This window comes from Loxodonta africana, unplaced genomic scaffold, assembly GCF_030014295.1.
Source record: "Loxodonta africana isolate mLoxAfr1 unplaced genomic scaffold, mLoxAfr1.hap2 scaffold_31, whole genome shotgun sequence".
In the NCBI taxonomy this organism is placed as follows: Eukaryota; Metazoa; Chordata; class Mammalia; order Proboscidea; family Elephantidae; genus Loxodonta; species Loxodonta africana.
Genome location: NW_026975029.1, coordinates 84,939 through 99,157, shown reverse-complemented (window position 1 = coordinate 99,157; position 14,219 = coordinate 84,939). Strand labels below are relative to the sequence as shown.

Sequence of the window (14,219 nt, the reverse complement as noted above, 5' to 3'; positions counted from 1 at the left end):
AGGAAAGCCAAGGGGAAACCATTAGAACTGCCTATCTAGGAAAATAGTAAACCAAAAGCAGTACCGCATTCCTGGAGGAATTATAGAGATAACTGCCACCATCAAAGACTTGAAGGATGCAGGGTGGTGATTCCCCCAGTTCAACTCATCTACTTGTGTTTTTGTTGTTATGTGCTATCCAGTGGATTCTGACTCACGGCGCCCCTTTGTACAGATGGAAACACTGCCGATCCTGCGCCATCCTCACAAAGGCTGCTATCTTTGAGACTAGTATTGCACTCAGTGTGTCAACCCATCTTCTTAAAGGTCTCTCTCTTTTCACCAACCCTTTACTTTACCACGCAAGATGTCCTTCTCGAGGGACCAGTGCCTCCTGATAACATGTCCAAAGTGCGTAAGAAAATCTCACCATCCTTCCTTCTAAGGAGCATTCTGGCTGTACTTCTTCCAAGACAGATTTGTTCGTTCTTGTGGCAGTCCATGGTATATTCAATATTCTTGGCCAAGACCTTAATTCGAAGGCATCAATTCCTCTCCAGTCTTCCTCATTCATTTTCCAGGTTTTGCATGCATATGAGACGATTGAAAATACCATGGCCTGGGTCAGGCGCACCTTAGTCCTTAAAGTGACATTTTTGGTTTTTAACACTTTAAAGATGGCTTTCGCAGTACATTTGCCCAATGCAATATGTCATTGATTTCTTCGCTGCTACTTCCATGGGCGTGGATTGTGGGTCCAAGTATAAAGACATCCTTGACAACTTCAATCTTCTCTCCATCGACCATGATGTTGCTTATTAATCCATATGTGAGGATTTTTTGTTTTCTTTGTGTTGTGGTGTAATTCATAGTGAAGGCTGTGGTCATTGATTTTCTTCAGTGACTGCTTCACGTCCTCTTCACTTTCAGCAAGAGAAGTTGTGTCCTCTGCCTATTGCAGGTTGTTAATGAGTCTTCTTCCAATCCTGATACCCGCTTTCTTCTTCTTATAGTTTATCTTCTTGAATTATTTCCTCCATACAGATTGAATAAATATGGTGAAAGGATGCAACCTTAACATACACCTTTCTCAACTTAAAACCTCATAGTATCCCCTTGTTCTGTGCTAATGACTGCGTCTTGGTCTGAGCACAGGTTCCTCATGAGCACAATTAAGTGTTCTGGAATTCCCATTCTTCACAAGATTGTGCATAATTTGTTATGAACCACACAGTCAAATGCCTTTGCATAGTCAATAAAACACAGGTAAAAGACTTTTTGGCATTCTCTGCTTTCAGCCAAGATCCATCTGATATCAGCAACGATATCCCTCGTTCCACGCACTCTTCAGAACTGGGCTTGAATTTCTGGCAATTCCCTGTCACTATACTGCTGCAACTGCTTTTGAATGATCTTCAGCAAAATTTTACCTGTGTGTGATATTCATGATATTTTGGACAATTTCTACATTCTATTGGATCGCCTTTCTTTGGAATGGGCACAAGTGTGGATCTCTTCCAGTTGGTTGGCCAGGTAGCTGTCTTCCAAATTCCTTGGCATAGACAAGCGAGCTCTTCCCGTGCTGCATCCGTTCATTGACACATCTCAGCTGGTACTCTGTCAGTTCCTGGAGCCTTGTTTTTCACCGGTGCCTTCAGTGCAGCTTGGACTTCTCCCTTCGGTACCATAGGTTCTTGAGCCTAGCTACCTCCTGAAACGTTTGGATATTGGCTGTTTCTTTTTGAAACAGTGACTCTGTATGCCATCCATCCATCTTCTTTCGATGCTTCCTGCATTGTTTAATATTTTTCCCATAGAATCCTTCAATATTGGAACTTGAGACTTGAGTTTTTCTTCAGTTCTTTCACCCTGAGAAATGCCGAACGTGTTCTTCTATTGCGCTTTTCTAACTCTTCGTCTTTGCAAGTTTCCTTATAATACTTTGTCGTCTCAAACCGCCCTTTGAAATCTTCTGTTCAGTTCTTTTATTTCATCATTTCTTCCTTTTGTTGTAGCTACTGTATGTTCAAGAGCAGGTTTCAGAGTCTCTCCTGCCAGAAATAATTCAGTTTTCTACCATTGAGTAGATGTTAAGTGTGTCTCTAAGTCTAAGGTGTGTCTCTTGTAGGCAGCATAGAGACGGATCTTGTTTTTCAATCCATCCTGCCACTGTCTGTCTCTGTATTGGTGCATTTAGTCCATTTACATGCAGGGTAATTATGGGTAGGTTTTTTTTTTTTTTATGAATTTAGTACTATCATTTTGATGTCTTTTTTTGTGTGCTGTTCATAGTTTCTTTTCCCACTTGATTTTATATGCTGAGTAGATTATCTTTCTATATTGTCCTTTCCTCATATTTGTTGTTGTTGATATTGTTTCTGCTGAGTCTGTATTTTTCCCTTGTATTTTATTTTGATGAGTAGGACAGTTTGTCTCCTTTGTGGCTACCGTATTATTTACCCCTATTTTTCTAAATTTAAGACTAACTTTTACTTCTTTGCATTGTTGTACCTTCCTCTTCATATGGAAGGTGTATGATTACATTTCTTAATCCCTCTTTATTATTTTAATGCTGTCTTCTTTTATATAATAACATTGCTGTTGCCCTGTTTTAGGCTTTTTTAAAATAATCTTGCTTTGTTTTTGGGGGGGGGATTTCCCTGTCTGGGTTGACTTCTGGGTGCTCTGCCCAGTGTTCTAGTCTTGGGTTGATACCTGATATTATTGATTTTCTAACCAAAGAACTCCCTTTAGTGTTTCGTGTAGTTTTGGTTTGGTTTTTAGGAATTCCCTAAACTTGTGTTTATTTGGAAATGTCTTTATTTTACCTTCATATTTAAGAGACAGTTTTGCTGGATATATGATTGTTTGCAGGCAATTTTTTTCCTTCCATTTTTTAAATTTATCATCCCATTGCCTTCTTGCCTGCATGGTTTCTGCCGAGTAGTCCGAGGTTATTCTTATTGGCTGTCTTTGTAGGTGACTTTTTGTTTATCCCTCACTGCTCTTATAGTTCTCTCTTCATCTTTGGTTTTGGCAAGTTTGATTATAATATGGCTTGGTGACTTTCTTTTAACATCCACCTTACGTGGAGTTCGATGAGCATCTTGGATAGATATCCTGTCATCTTTCACAACATCTGGAAAGTTTTCTGCCAACAAATCTTCAGCAATTTTCTCTATATTTTCTGTTATCCCTCCCTGTTTGGTACTCCAATCACTCGTAGCTTATTTCTCTTGATAGAGTCCCACATACATGATTCTTAAGGTTTCTTCATTTTTCTCAATTCTTTTATCTGATTTTTCTTCAAATATATTAGTGCCAAGTGATTTAACTTCGAGTTCAGAAATTTTAGCTTCTACTTGCTCAATTCTGCTCCTCTGACTTTCCACGGAGTTGTCTAAATCTGTAATTTTATTGTTAATCTTCTGAATTCCTTATTGTTGTGTGTCTATGGATTTTCCCAGCTTATAAAACTTTTCATAATGTTCCTGAATAATCTTTCTAATTTCTTCAGTTGCTTTATCTGTGTGTTCCTTGGCTCGTTCTGTGTATTACCTCATTTCCTTCCTGATGTCCTAAAGTGTTCTGTGTATTAAACTTTTGTATTCTGCATCTGGTAATTCCAGGAATGCACTTTCATCTAGAAGATCCCTGGATTCTTTGTTCTGAGAGCCTGTTGAGGTGATCATGGTCTGTTTCTTTACCTGACTTGATATTGACTGTTGTCTCCGAGCCATCTATAAGTTATTGTCTTAGTTTATGCTTGCTTCCTGTGTCGTAGCTGCTTGCTTTGTTTTGTTTTGGTATACCGCTATGGGTTGCTTGAGTGAGCTAACTTGATTGTTTTCAGCTTTGGAACTCTGGTGTCCTGTCTCCAGCTGGCTAGATGTGTTATCAGGTATATCAGTCTAGGAGTCCATTCAGTTTTCTTGTATGAATTCAGCTCAGGTTTCCAGGTAGCTGATCATCAAGTGTGTGGTACAGGCTCTGTCCTGCAGTCTTAGAGGGGCAGGGGTGATTGGCGTAGATACCGGTATCTGATTGCAGCAGAGGCTCAAGCTCTGAACAAGGCAGGGGACTAAGAACTGACCCCCAAGTGTCTCTGAGAAAAACGCATCTCTGTTCCCTAGAGCATGCTGGAGGGTGGGTCCTGCAGACGGACCATGGGCACCCAAAGTTTCAGGTTGTAAGGAGTGGGAGGTACCAGTTATCTTTGGACCCCTGTCGCGGGTGGCTGGGTGACCTGAGTGGAGCTACCAGTCCTCAGGTCCCTGATGTGGGTAGGTGAGGACCCTGTTTAATAGGCAAAGCAATGTCAAACATCAAACGCCCACCTCTCCACGGCACCGCTGAAATGCTTGGACTTTGCCAACAAGGGCCTATTCTCCCGAAATAGGCCCACACAGGTCCATGAAGAAGGGAAAGGTGCTCAAGGTCCACAGACGGTTTATGCCTGGACGGGAGTCGCTTCTGTCCTGAGATTCCCCAGTTAATGGAGCTAGCAAATTACCTCTTCCCCCCAGTTGCATTTTTTTTCCTTCCCCAAGGCCAGGAGGACGGCTCCAGGTGCTCACCAGGGTCTATCTCAGGCCTAGGGATTCAGCCGCTGTAGCTGGCGTGGGGGTGGGGGGGCTCAGTAAAATATCCGCAAGTACTTAGCTTTTGCGGAGAGTGCCCTTCTGTTCAGGTTCTGGAGGTGTGAGTGGGCTGTGTGGCTGCTGCTTCTCCCCGAGGAGACTGCGGCCAAACGCTAGGACCCGCCCGCCGCTGCCACCTCCGCTGCTCCGGGAATGGTGCCTGAGGGCTCCCCACGATTCAGGGCCGGCAACTCCTCTCCGCTTCTGAAAGGTCCCTTCCTTCCCCTACCCCTCAGTTTGTTGTCTAAGCTTGCCTTTGATGCTCAAGGCTCCCAGCTTGTTACAAATATACTCTTTCACTTGTTTTTTCGGGTCTTTGTTGTAAAGAGGGCGCCAAGGATGTGTCTGTCGAGTCCGCCATCTTGGCTCCTCCTCCCATTAGTTTTTTTTTTTTTCATTGTATTTTGAATCTCTCGTAATAGAGACATAGACTTTTAAACCAAGAAAAGAAAAAAAAAATCCGCTGCCATAGGGTTATTATATTTTCTAGGTGAATTAACCCTTTTATTGTTTTTATTCTCCGTCTGTTTATGCTAATATACTTTTACTCTGAAACCTATGTTATTTGGTATGAGCAAAGCAAGTCGAACATTCTTTTGTTTGGTGTTTGCATATTATACCTTTTCCATCCATTTATGTATGTTTTTAATTTTATTTTGGTAAGTCTTATTGCCTGGGCCTGAAAGTCGGAGCTAAAGCCCAGGGCCCAGGGGCCTCGACTCAGAATCCAGAGAATGCGACCAATACCTGGAGTCTGGAGGGCAGGGCCATTGTGTGAATCCTCTCAGAGAACAGAGGATTATTTTCCAGCCTTGAGGGCTAATGGAATATATTCTATAGACTTTCTTTACTCCTGTCATCACTACTTTCCCTGCAATTTCTCCCATTTGTAATGGAAATATCTAGTTTGTGCCTGGTTTGCCATTGTACTTTGGAAGCAAACAAACTTGTATTCTAGATTTCACAGGTAAAGAAGAATTTGTGGATTTTGGACTTGGAGTTGATTTAGGGCTTTTGCTGTGATGTGATGTGATAGGGTGAATGTGTCTTACATGTAGCAAGGACATGAATTTTTGGAGACCATTGGGCAGAATGTCATGGATTGAATGTGTCCACCCAAAAGATGCGTCAACGTGGTTAGGCCATGATTCCCAGTATTTTGTGGTTATCCTCTACTTTGTGATTGTAATTTTATGGTAAAGAGGATTAGGGTGGGATTATAACACCCTTACTAAGGTCATATCCGTGATCCAGTGTAAAGGAAGTTTCTCTGGAGTTGGCCTGCACCACCTTTTATCCTTTTTTCTCTTTTTTACAAGAGATAAAAAGAAAGGGAAGCCAGCAGAGAATGGGGACCTCATGCCACCAAGAAAGAAGCACTGGGAGCAGAAACGGTGCTTTGGATCCGGGCTTCCTGTGCTAAGAAGCTCCCAGTCCATGGGAAGATTGAGGAGAAGGACCTTCCTCCAGAGCCGAGAGAGAGTCCAAGCTGCACTGAAGGCTCTGGCAAAAAACAAGGCTCCAAGAATGGACAGAATATCAACTGGGATGCTTCAACAAACAGATTCAGTGCTGGAAGTGCTCGCTTGTCTATGCCAAGAAATTTGGAAGACAGCTGCCTGGCCGACCATCTTTATGCCTATTCCCAAGAAAGGTGATCCAACAGAATGCAGAAATTATCGAACGGTATCATTAATATCACACCCAAGTACATTTTTGCTGAAGATCAGCTGTAGCAGTATATGCACAGAGAACTACCAGAAATTTAAGCTGGATTCAGAAGAGGACGTGAAACCAGGGATATCATTGCTGATGTCAGATGGATCCTGGCTGAAAGCAGAGAATACCGGAAAGATGTTTACCTCTGTTTTATTGACTATGCAAAGGCATTCGACTGTGTGGGTGATAAAAAATTATGGATAACTTTGCGAAGATGCGAAATTCTGGCACAGTCGATTGTGCTCATGAAGAACTTGTACACACAGCAACTTGCAGTCATTCGAACAGAACAAAGGGATGCTGTGTGGTTTAAAGTCAGTAAAGGTGTGCGTCAGGGTTGTATCCTTTCGACTGACCTGTTCAATATGTATGCTGAGCAAATAATCTGAGAATCTGGGGTATATGAACAAACACGGGGCATCAGTATTAGAGAAAGATTCACTAACAACCTGTGTTATGCCGATGATACAACCTTGCTTGCTGAAAGTGAAGAGTACTTGAAGCACTTACTGATGAAGACCAAAGACCACAGCCTTCAGTATGGATTGATCACACCTCAACATACAACAAAAATCCTCACAAATGGACCAATAAGCAACATCATGATAAAAAAAAAAAAAGATTGAAATTGTCAAGGATTTCGCTTCACATGGATTCACAATCAACACCCATGGAAGTAGCAGTCAAGAAATCAAATGTCGGATTGCACTGGGCAAATCTGATGCAAAAAAAAAAAAAAAAACTTAGAACACTCTTTAAGTGTTGAAAAGCAAAGACGTTGCCTTGAAGACTATGGTGTGTGTGACCCAAGCCATTGTGTTTCAATCTTCTCATATGCATGTGAAAGCTGGACAATTAATAAGGAAGATCAAAGAAGAATTGATACTTTTCAATTATGCTTTTGGCAAACAGTATCGAATAAACCATGGACTGCCAAAAGGACAAAGAAATCTGTCTTGGAAGAAGTACAACCAGAATGCGTCTTGGAGGCTAAGATGGCAAGACTAAGTCTCATTTACTTTGGACATGTTATCAGGAGGGATCAGTCCCTGGAAAAGGACATCATGCTTGCTAAAGTAGAGGATTAGCAAGAAAGAAGACCCTCAATGAGATGGATTGTCAGAGTGGCTGCAACAATGGGCCCAAGCATAACAGTGGTTGTGAGGATGGTATAGGACCAGGCAGTGTTTTCTTTTGTTGTTCGTAGGGTCACTATGAGTTGGAACTGACTGACTCACGGGCACCTAACAACAACAGCAACAATGACAAAAGATATTGAGCATACTTTCATGTGGTTATTGGACATTTGTATATTTTTCTTGGGAGCAATGTCTATTCAAGTTCTTTACCCATGTTTTATTTGAGTCATCTAGTGTTGTTACAACAGAAATACCACACGTGGATGGCTTTTACAAAGAGTAATTTATTCTCTCACAGTCTAGGAGACTAGAAGTCTGAATTCAGGGCGTCAGCTCCTAGGAAAGTCTTTCTCTCTCTGTTGGCTCTGGGAGAAGGTCCTTGTCATCAGTCTTCCCCAGATCTAGCAGCTTCTCAGTGCAGGGGCCCCTGGTTCAAAGCAAATGCTCCTGGCTCTTCTGCTTGGTGGTAATGAAGTCCTCCAGTCTCTCTGCTCCCTTCTCCCTGTTATATATCAAAACAGATTCACTCAAAATACAATCTAATCTTGTAGGTTGAGTCCTACCTCATTAACATAACTACCTCTAACCCTTCCACATTAACATCATTGGAAAAAAAAAAAAAAAAAACCTTGCCCTTGAGTAGATTTCAACTCATAGCAACCCTATAGGAGAGAGTAGAACTGCCCCATATGGATTCCGAGGAGCACCTAGTGGATTAGAACTGCCAACCTTTTTGTTAGCAGTCGCAACTCTTAACCACTACACCACCAGGGTTTCCAATGAACATCGTAGAGGTCAGATTTACAACACATATGAAGATCACAAGGCTGATAAAATGGTGGACAATCACACAATACCGGTAACCACGGCCTAACCAAGTTGACACACATTTTGGGGGGACACAATTGAACCCATAACATGTTGTTCATCTCTTTTTTTTTTTTTTTTTGGTGATTTGTAGGAGTTCTTTATATATTTTAGATATGAATCCCCTATCAGATATTTGGTTTGCATTTTTTTTTCTTCAATTCTGTAGGTTATCTCTTCACTTTCTTGATAAAATCCTTCGACGTACAAAAAAACAAAAAACTTCACTTGATGAAGTCCAGTTTATTTTTTGTTGTTGATGCTCACGCTTTTGGCTTCGTATCAGAGAATTCATTGTCAAAAAAAGGTTTTGAAGTTTTAACTCTGTTTTCTTCTAAGAGTTTTATTTCTTTTGGGAGAAATGTCTCTTTAAATTCTGTAATCATTTTGAGTTAATTTTCATATATGGTGTGAGGTAGGGGTCCAGCTTCATTCTTTGGCATATGGGATCCTGTTGTCCCAGCACCGTTTATTGAAGAGGCTATTCATTCCCCTTTGAATGGACTTAGCACCCTTGTCAGAAATCAACTGGCTATAGGTGTATGGGTTTATTTCTGAACTCTGAATTCTATTCCACTGGTCTTTGTGCCTATCCTATACCAGCAGACTGACTTTTTAATTTAAGACAGTTCTTCTTAAAATGTACAGACTTCTTACAAAAATAGTGGACCCCAGGAACTCCAGACCCAGGAGCCCTGGACCTGTTCCTAAATTGAAGTTTCAATCTCTGATTGCGTCCGGGAAACTCTACTTGTTGTAATTGGAAAGACATAGATTTATTTTGTCGAGCCTTTGTTTTCAGCTCAGTTTCTGTTCTAAGGTTTTGGCTAATTGTAGGCTACGGTGGTGTATAGGGAAGTTTTCGCATTCTCTAAATTTAACTGATGTCATTTAACTAAGTCAGCTAACTAAAACCATTTTTGTAAAGGACTACACCCTGAGTTAGCTGTAATCCTTCTGCAAAAATGGTGTTAAAAGTTACCCTGTTTTCCTCTTCTTCTAGGTTCAACCCTGAATTCTCCATAAAAAGTCTGGTCAAGCGATGTCTGTAGTGATAAACATTCTCACCCTGTTCCTGCTTGCAAGCTTGAACTTTAGCCCAAACAATCTTATAGGAAAAAATCTTTGTAAAACATTTGGTTAATTTTGTTGTAAGAGGTATAGTCTGAGTTACCAAATCAGTACCTGAGACGTTTGGTTGGATGGACAATGATTTCTCAGGTTCTTTCCGGTTAGCTTCTTCCTACCACCTTTGAGCACCCCCAGGTCCTAGCAACATGTGTAACAAGTTATATAGATCACCTGGACCAGACTCATAAGTTTCTGCCAGAATTTTAAATTCTTCCTTAAATTTCTGAGGATCTTCACACAGGCTGGGGAACTCTAAGAATGGTGTGAAGTTTGGCCTTAGACCAGGAGGCACCAGTAACCTCAGGCTGTCCACCTCCAGTTTTGGGGTATTTCACCTTAAAAGGCATCTCAGCTATGGGGCTGGTTTCAACTGGAGGTTTGGTCCTTTCCTCTTGAACCCCTTCCTCTTTTCCATGATAAGGAAGTTCTGCTGAGGCAGTGTCTTTGCGATTCCTTAATCAGTTCTGCTTGTCTAGATACAACATCTCATAATGAAGGAAATTTGCTGTCATTTTGCCATTTGAAAGCTTCCAAAAGACAATTAAAATAGGCCTTCCGTTGGGTCCGATTAATCTGGGAGCTTTTATTGGTTTTATTCTCTTGGAAAACTTGGTGGCCTAGTGGTTCAGTGCTCCTGCTGCTAACCGAAAGGTCAGCAGTTCGAATCCGCCAGGTGTTCTTTGGAAGCTATGGGGAAGTTCTACTCTATCCTATGCGGTCGCTATGAGTCTGACTCGAGGACACTAGGTTTGGGTCTTTTTTTTTTTTTTTTAATTTGCTGCACAGAAAAGTTAACTTAGTGAGTTCAGAACTGCCATAACATAGGCATTGATCAGTACTATTTTCCTTGATAAGTGCAGGCCGTCTTTGAGGGTACTGAACTGAATTGGCGCCATAATTCCTGACCGTATATCAAACGGGAGTCCCAGAAGGGAATGCTTTATGGTCTTTAGAAGCGCTGTTCCCTATCTTAGGAAGCACTACCAAGTGGCAACCAGGTGATCTAAGCCAAAATGGAGCCTTAGAAAAACAAAAGGAAAAAAGGTTCCTGCGAAGAATGATAATTTTCGTCCACTAGATGGCAGACTCGTCAAGCTCCAAAGGGTTCAAACTGTGACTGGAATCCGGAAACAAAAGACAGAAAGTTCAAAGGACACACTTAAAATGTAACACTTTCAGGGTTTGCCAAAAGCGCATGAGGAGCTTTGCCCTGCGCTCTTCCAGATCCGAGACCCCAAAACGCCACAGCAAACAGCTGTTCAAAGGATAATTAGCCAAGAGAAAAGAAAGAAAGATGATCAGGACCACACTTCACAAGATGAAGCCACTAGGTGGCAGTCTGGGAACGCAGTTGGAAACCCAACGTTTTAACAGGCTTCCGAGGACAGTAAAGGTGGAACGCGAAGTTCCAACAAGCTTACAGGCCGATTCCACCGCGAAGGAGAAAAAGAAAAACCGGGAGCAGAGAAACGACTTCGGTTAATCTCCGCAAAAGCTGCACCGAAATAGTTCGGGGCTAGATTCTCAACAGAGCCACGGGGAAATGCACAGTTTGCTTTTCGGGAGCACTTACCCCCAGACAGCCAGAAGGGTCCGAAAAAGCTGCAGCGAGGGGCACACAAAGGGGCCCTTGGTGCCGGAATCCCGTGTTTCAGGTCTTCGGGTCTCCGGGGGAAGGGTAACTCCAAAAACCCTGCCGATTAACTACGCCAAAATGTTGGAGAGAAAAGACTTCCCAGCTCCCTTAAGGTAAAATCGAAAGAGATTTATTGCAGCGGAGACGTGGCAGTGGGAGATCGCAAAGTCTCAGGCTGACGTTCCGGAATCTCACGGGAAGAAGGCAAATCAGGAGTAATCAGAGTGCTGAAGGGGGAGAATAAAATTACAGTTTTTCTTGTTGGTTCACAGTGACGAAGGTCAATCAAAGACGCGACAAGTAAAGCACAATCGTTGTCATTATTGCTTACGTGAGCCGATTGACTGGCTACAAGACACAATTGAAAGACAGGAGGTCAAGGGGGTTTCACCTTGGTTACAAAGCAGCCACAGGACGGATATTCTCAAGACTGGTTGGTTAACAATCACGTTGCTCAGAATGTTAGCTCTCCAGATGAGAATGGAAACAAGGAGTTTCCATGATCTCTCACTTTGCTGGGCATGTCAGAAACCTGAGGAGGCTGATACCAAAAGTTTGCCTTAAGTCTTCACATTCTTTAGCTTGATCCGCAAAGCAACTCATTTCCTTCATGGTGATGGGTTGATTCCTAGGGAAGGAGGGTAGAACCTGGGGGAAAGCTTACCTGGAGCTGCTAGACAGCCAACGCCAAACCTAAGGTGAAAGACTACATTGAGCGCTTAGAGTTACTTTAGTCTCTTTACAGACAGATCAGATGCCTGTTTTTATTTTCTATGCCTAAACAGTCTTTTTTTTTTTTTTTTTCTCATCAGTCCTTTGTGCCGATTTCCTTTCTCCAACAGTTTCCTCAAGGTGCATGCCTTGCAAGTAGATGTTTAAGTTCTTACTTACTTGTCTGGAAATGCCTTGATTGCCCTCACATTTTGTCTGGGTTAGAATTCTACTTTAAATCAGAACTTGAAAGCATTACATTATAATCTTCTCCTAGCTAATTTGCTGCTGCAAAGGCTCTGGTCATGTTTTCTGTTTGTTTGTGTTGTTGAAGAACAAAATCCCACACTCTATTAGGAGTGAAAGAAAATGAGTTTCATTGAGGAATAGCAAGGCCATCACCAAATAGCAGCTCCCGCCTGAAGGGATTACTCCATGTTTGGCTGCTAAACCACCCTCCCCAGGAAAACTGTTAGCCCCTCAGACCCCCATCTGCTGAGATTAACCCAGTTGTGTCTGAAGAGCCTTTGTCTCAGTCGTCCACTAGGGTGATGTCTGAGTCACTGCCTGGGGCATCATCCCTTAAGGCAGATGTCTTACAAGACATTGCTGAATGTTCTCCAGACACATTCCCAACACCCATTGTTGCTTCTAGGCCTATAACTAGACTGAAGTCCCTGCTATCCTCAAAGGTAAAGCACAAAATGTGATCCAGGGGGAGGTACACTACACTCCAAAAGAAAAAGAACTGCTTGACTTTTCTAATACATACAAACAAAAGCCTGGAGACTACGTGTGGGAATTGCTATTATGGGTGTGGGATAATGGTGCAAGGAACATAAAGTTGCCTCAGCCTGAGTTCATTGATATGGGTCCACTAAGCACAGATCCTTCATCCAGTGTTTCAGCTAGAGAGCTTAGGAAAGGATTTAATAGTTTATGTGACTGATTCAGTGAAGCACAGATTAAGCGGTGGCCCACACTAAACCCAGCTGAAGTGCCAGACCCGCCTTGATTTCACAGTAGAAGAAGGTATCCAAAGGCTTAGGGAAACTGGCATGTTAGAGTGGATTTCTCGGCTTAGACCCACAGACCCACACATGGAATGCTCAGAGGACACACCTTTTACCGCAATGGTGAGGAATAAATTTGTGAAGGGAGCCCCAGCATCCTTGAAGACTGCTGTGATTGTTATTTTATGGAAGTCAGATCTCACAATGGGAGATGCCCTAACTGAATTAAGACACCAAACTACAATGGGGCTGATTGGACCCCACGGTGTTAGGGGCCATGCGGGTGACTCAATGGACAAGAACAAGGTAGGTGTGGTTCACATAATGGATAGTGGAGTCAAAGCAGTAATGAGAGTAGCCTGACTCCTATGGACTCATGGCATTGGCTACTTAGTCATGGTGTCCCTAGGAGTGAAATAGATGGGAAGTCTATCGAGTAGTTACTTGATCTGTACAAGCGTAAGAATTACTGGATACTGCCTCTGAACTGACACTGAATCCAGGAGACCCTAGATGTCACTGTGGCCCACCGGTCAGAAAGCGGTTGTACGGAAGTCAGGTTCTTAATGGAGCCATAGCTCTGGTTCATTTCACAGTGGATTCAGTGGGTCCCTGAATCCATCACGTAGTGATTTCCCCAGTTCCTAAACACATAATTGGAATTGGAATACCCAACAACTTGCAGAACTACCTTTGTGGATTCCAGACAAGTGGAGTAAGGGCTATTATGGTAGGAAAAGCCAAGGGGAAACCATTAGAACTGCCTATCTAGGAAAATAGTAAACCAAAAGCAGTACCGCATTCCTGGAGGAATTATAGAGATAACTGCCACCATCAAAGACTTGAAGGATGCAGGGTGGTGATTCCCCCAGTTCAACTCATCTACTTGTGTTTTTGTTGTTATGTGCTATCCAGTGGATTCTGACTCACGGCGCCCCTTTGTACAGATGGAAACACTGCCGATCCTGCGCCATCCTCACAAAGGCTGCTATCTTTGAGACTAGTATTGCACTCAGTGTGTCAACCCATCTTCTTAAAGGTCTCTCTCTTTTCACCAACCCTTTACTTTACCACGCAAGATGTCCTTCTCGAGGGACCAGTGCCTCCTGATAACACGTCCAAAGTGCGTAAGAAAATCTCACCATCCTTCCTTCTAAGGAGCATTCTGGCTGTACTTCTTCCAAGACAGATTTGTTCGTTCTTGTGGCAGTCCATGGTATATTCAATATTCTTGGCCAAGACCTTAATTCGAAGGCATCAATTCCTCTCCAGTCTTCCTCATTCATTTTCCAGGTTTTGCATGCATATGAGACGATTGAAAATACCATGGCCTGGGTCAGGCGCACCTTAGTCCTTAAAGTGACATTTTTGGTTTTTAACACTT

At 42.5% G+C, this 14,219-nt stretch overlaps 1 long non-coding RNA gene across 1 annotated transcript; it reads right to left on the bottom strand.

The window, feature by feature from the left end:
* Window positions 1-7,741: 7,741 nt before the first annotated feature.
* LOC135229467 (uncharacterized) lies at window positions 7,742-13,153 on the bottom strand. The gene is made up of 2 exons (XR_010320164.1): window positions 11,049-13,153; window positions 7,742-7,979 (listed from the first exon to the last, which is right to left on the bottom strand). It is a non-coding gene; the product is annotated as an uncharacterized LOC135229467 (long non-coding RNA).
* Between the last annotated feature and the right edge of the window lie 1,066 nt (window positions 13,154-14,219).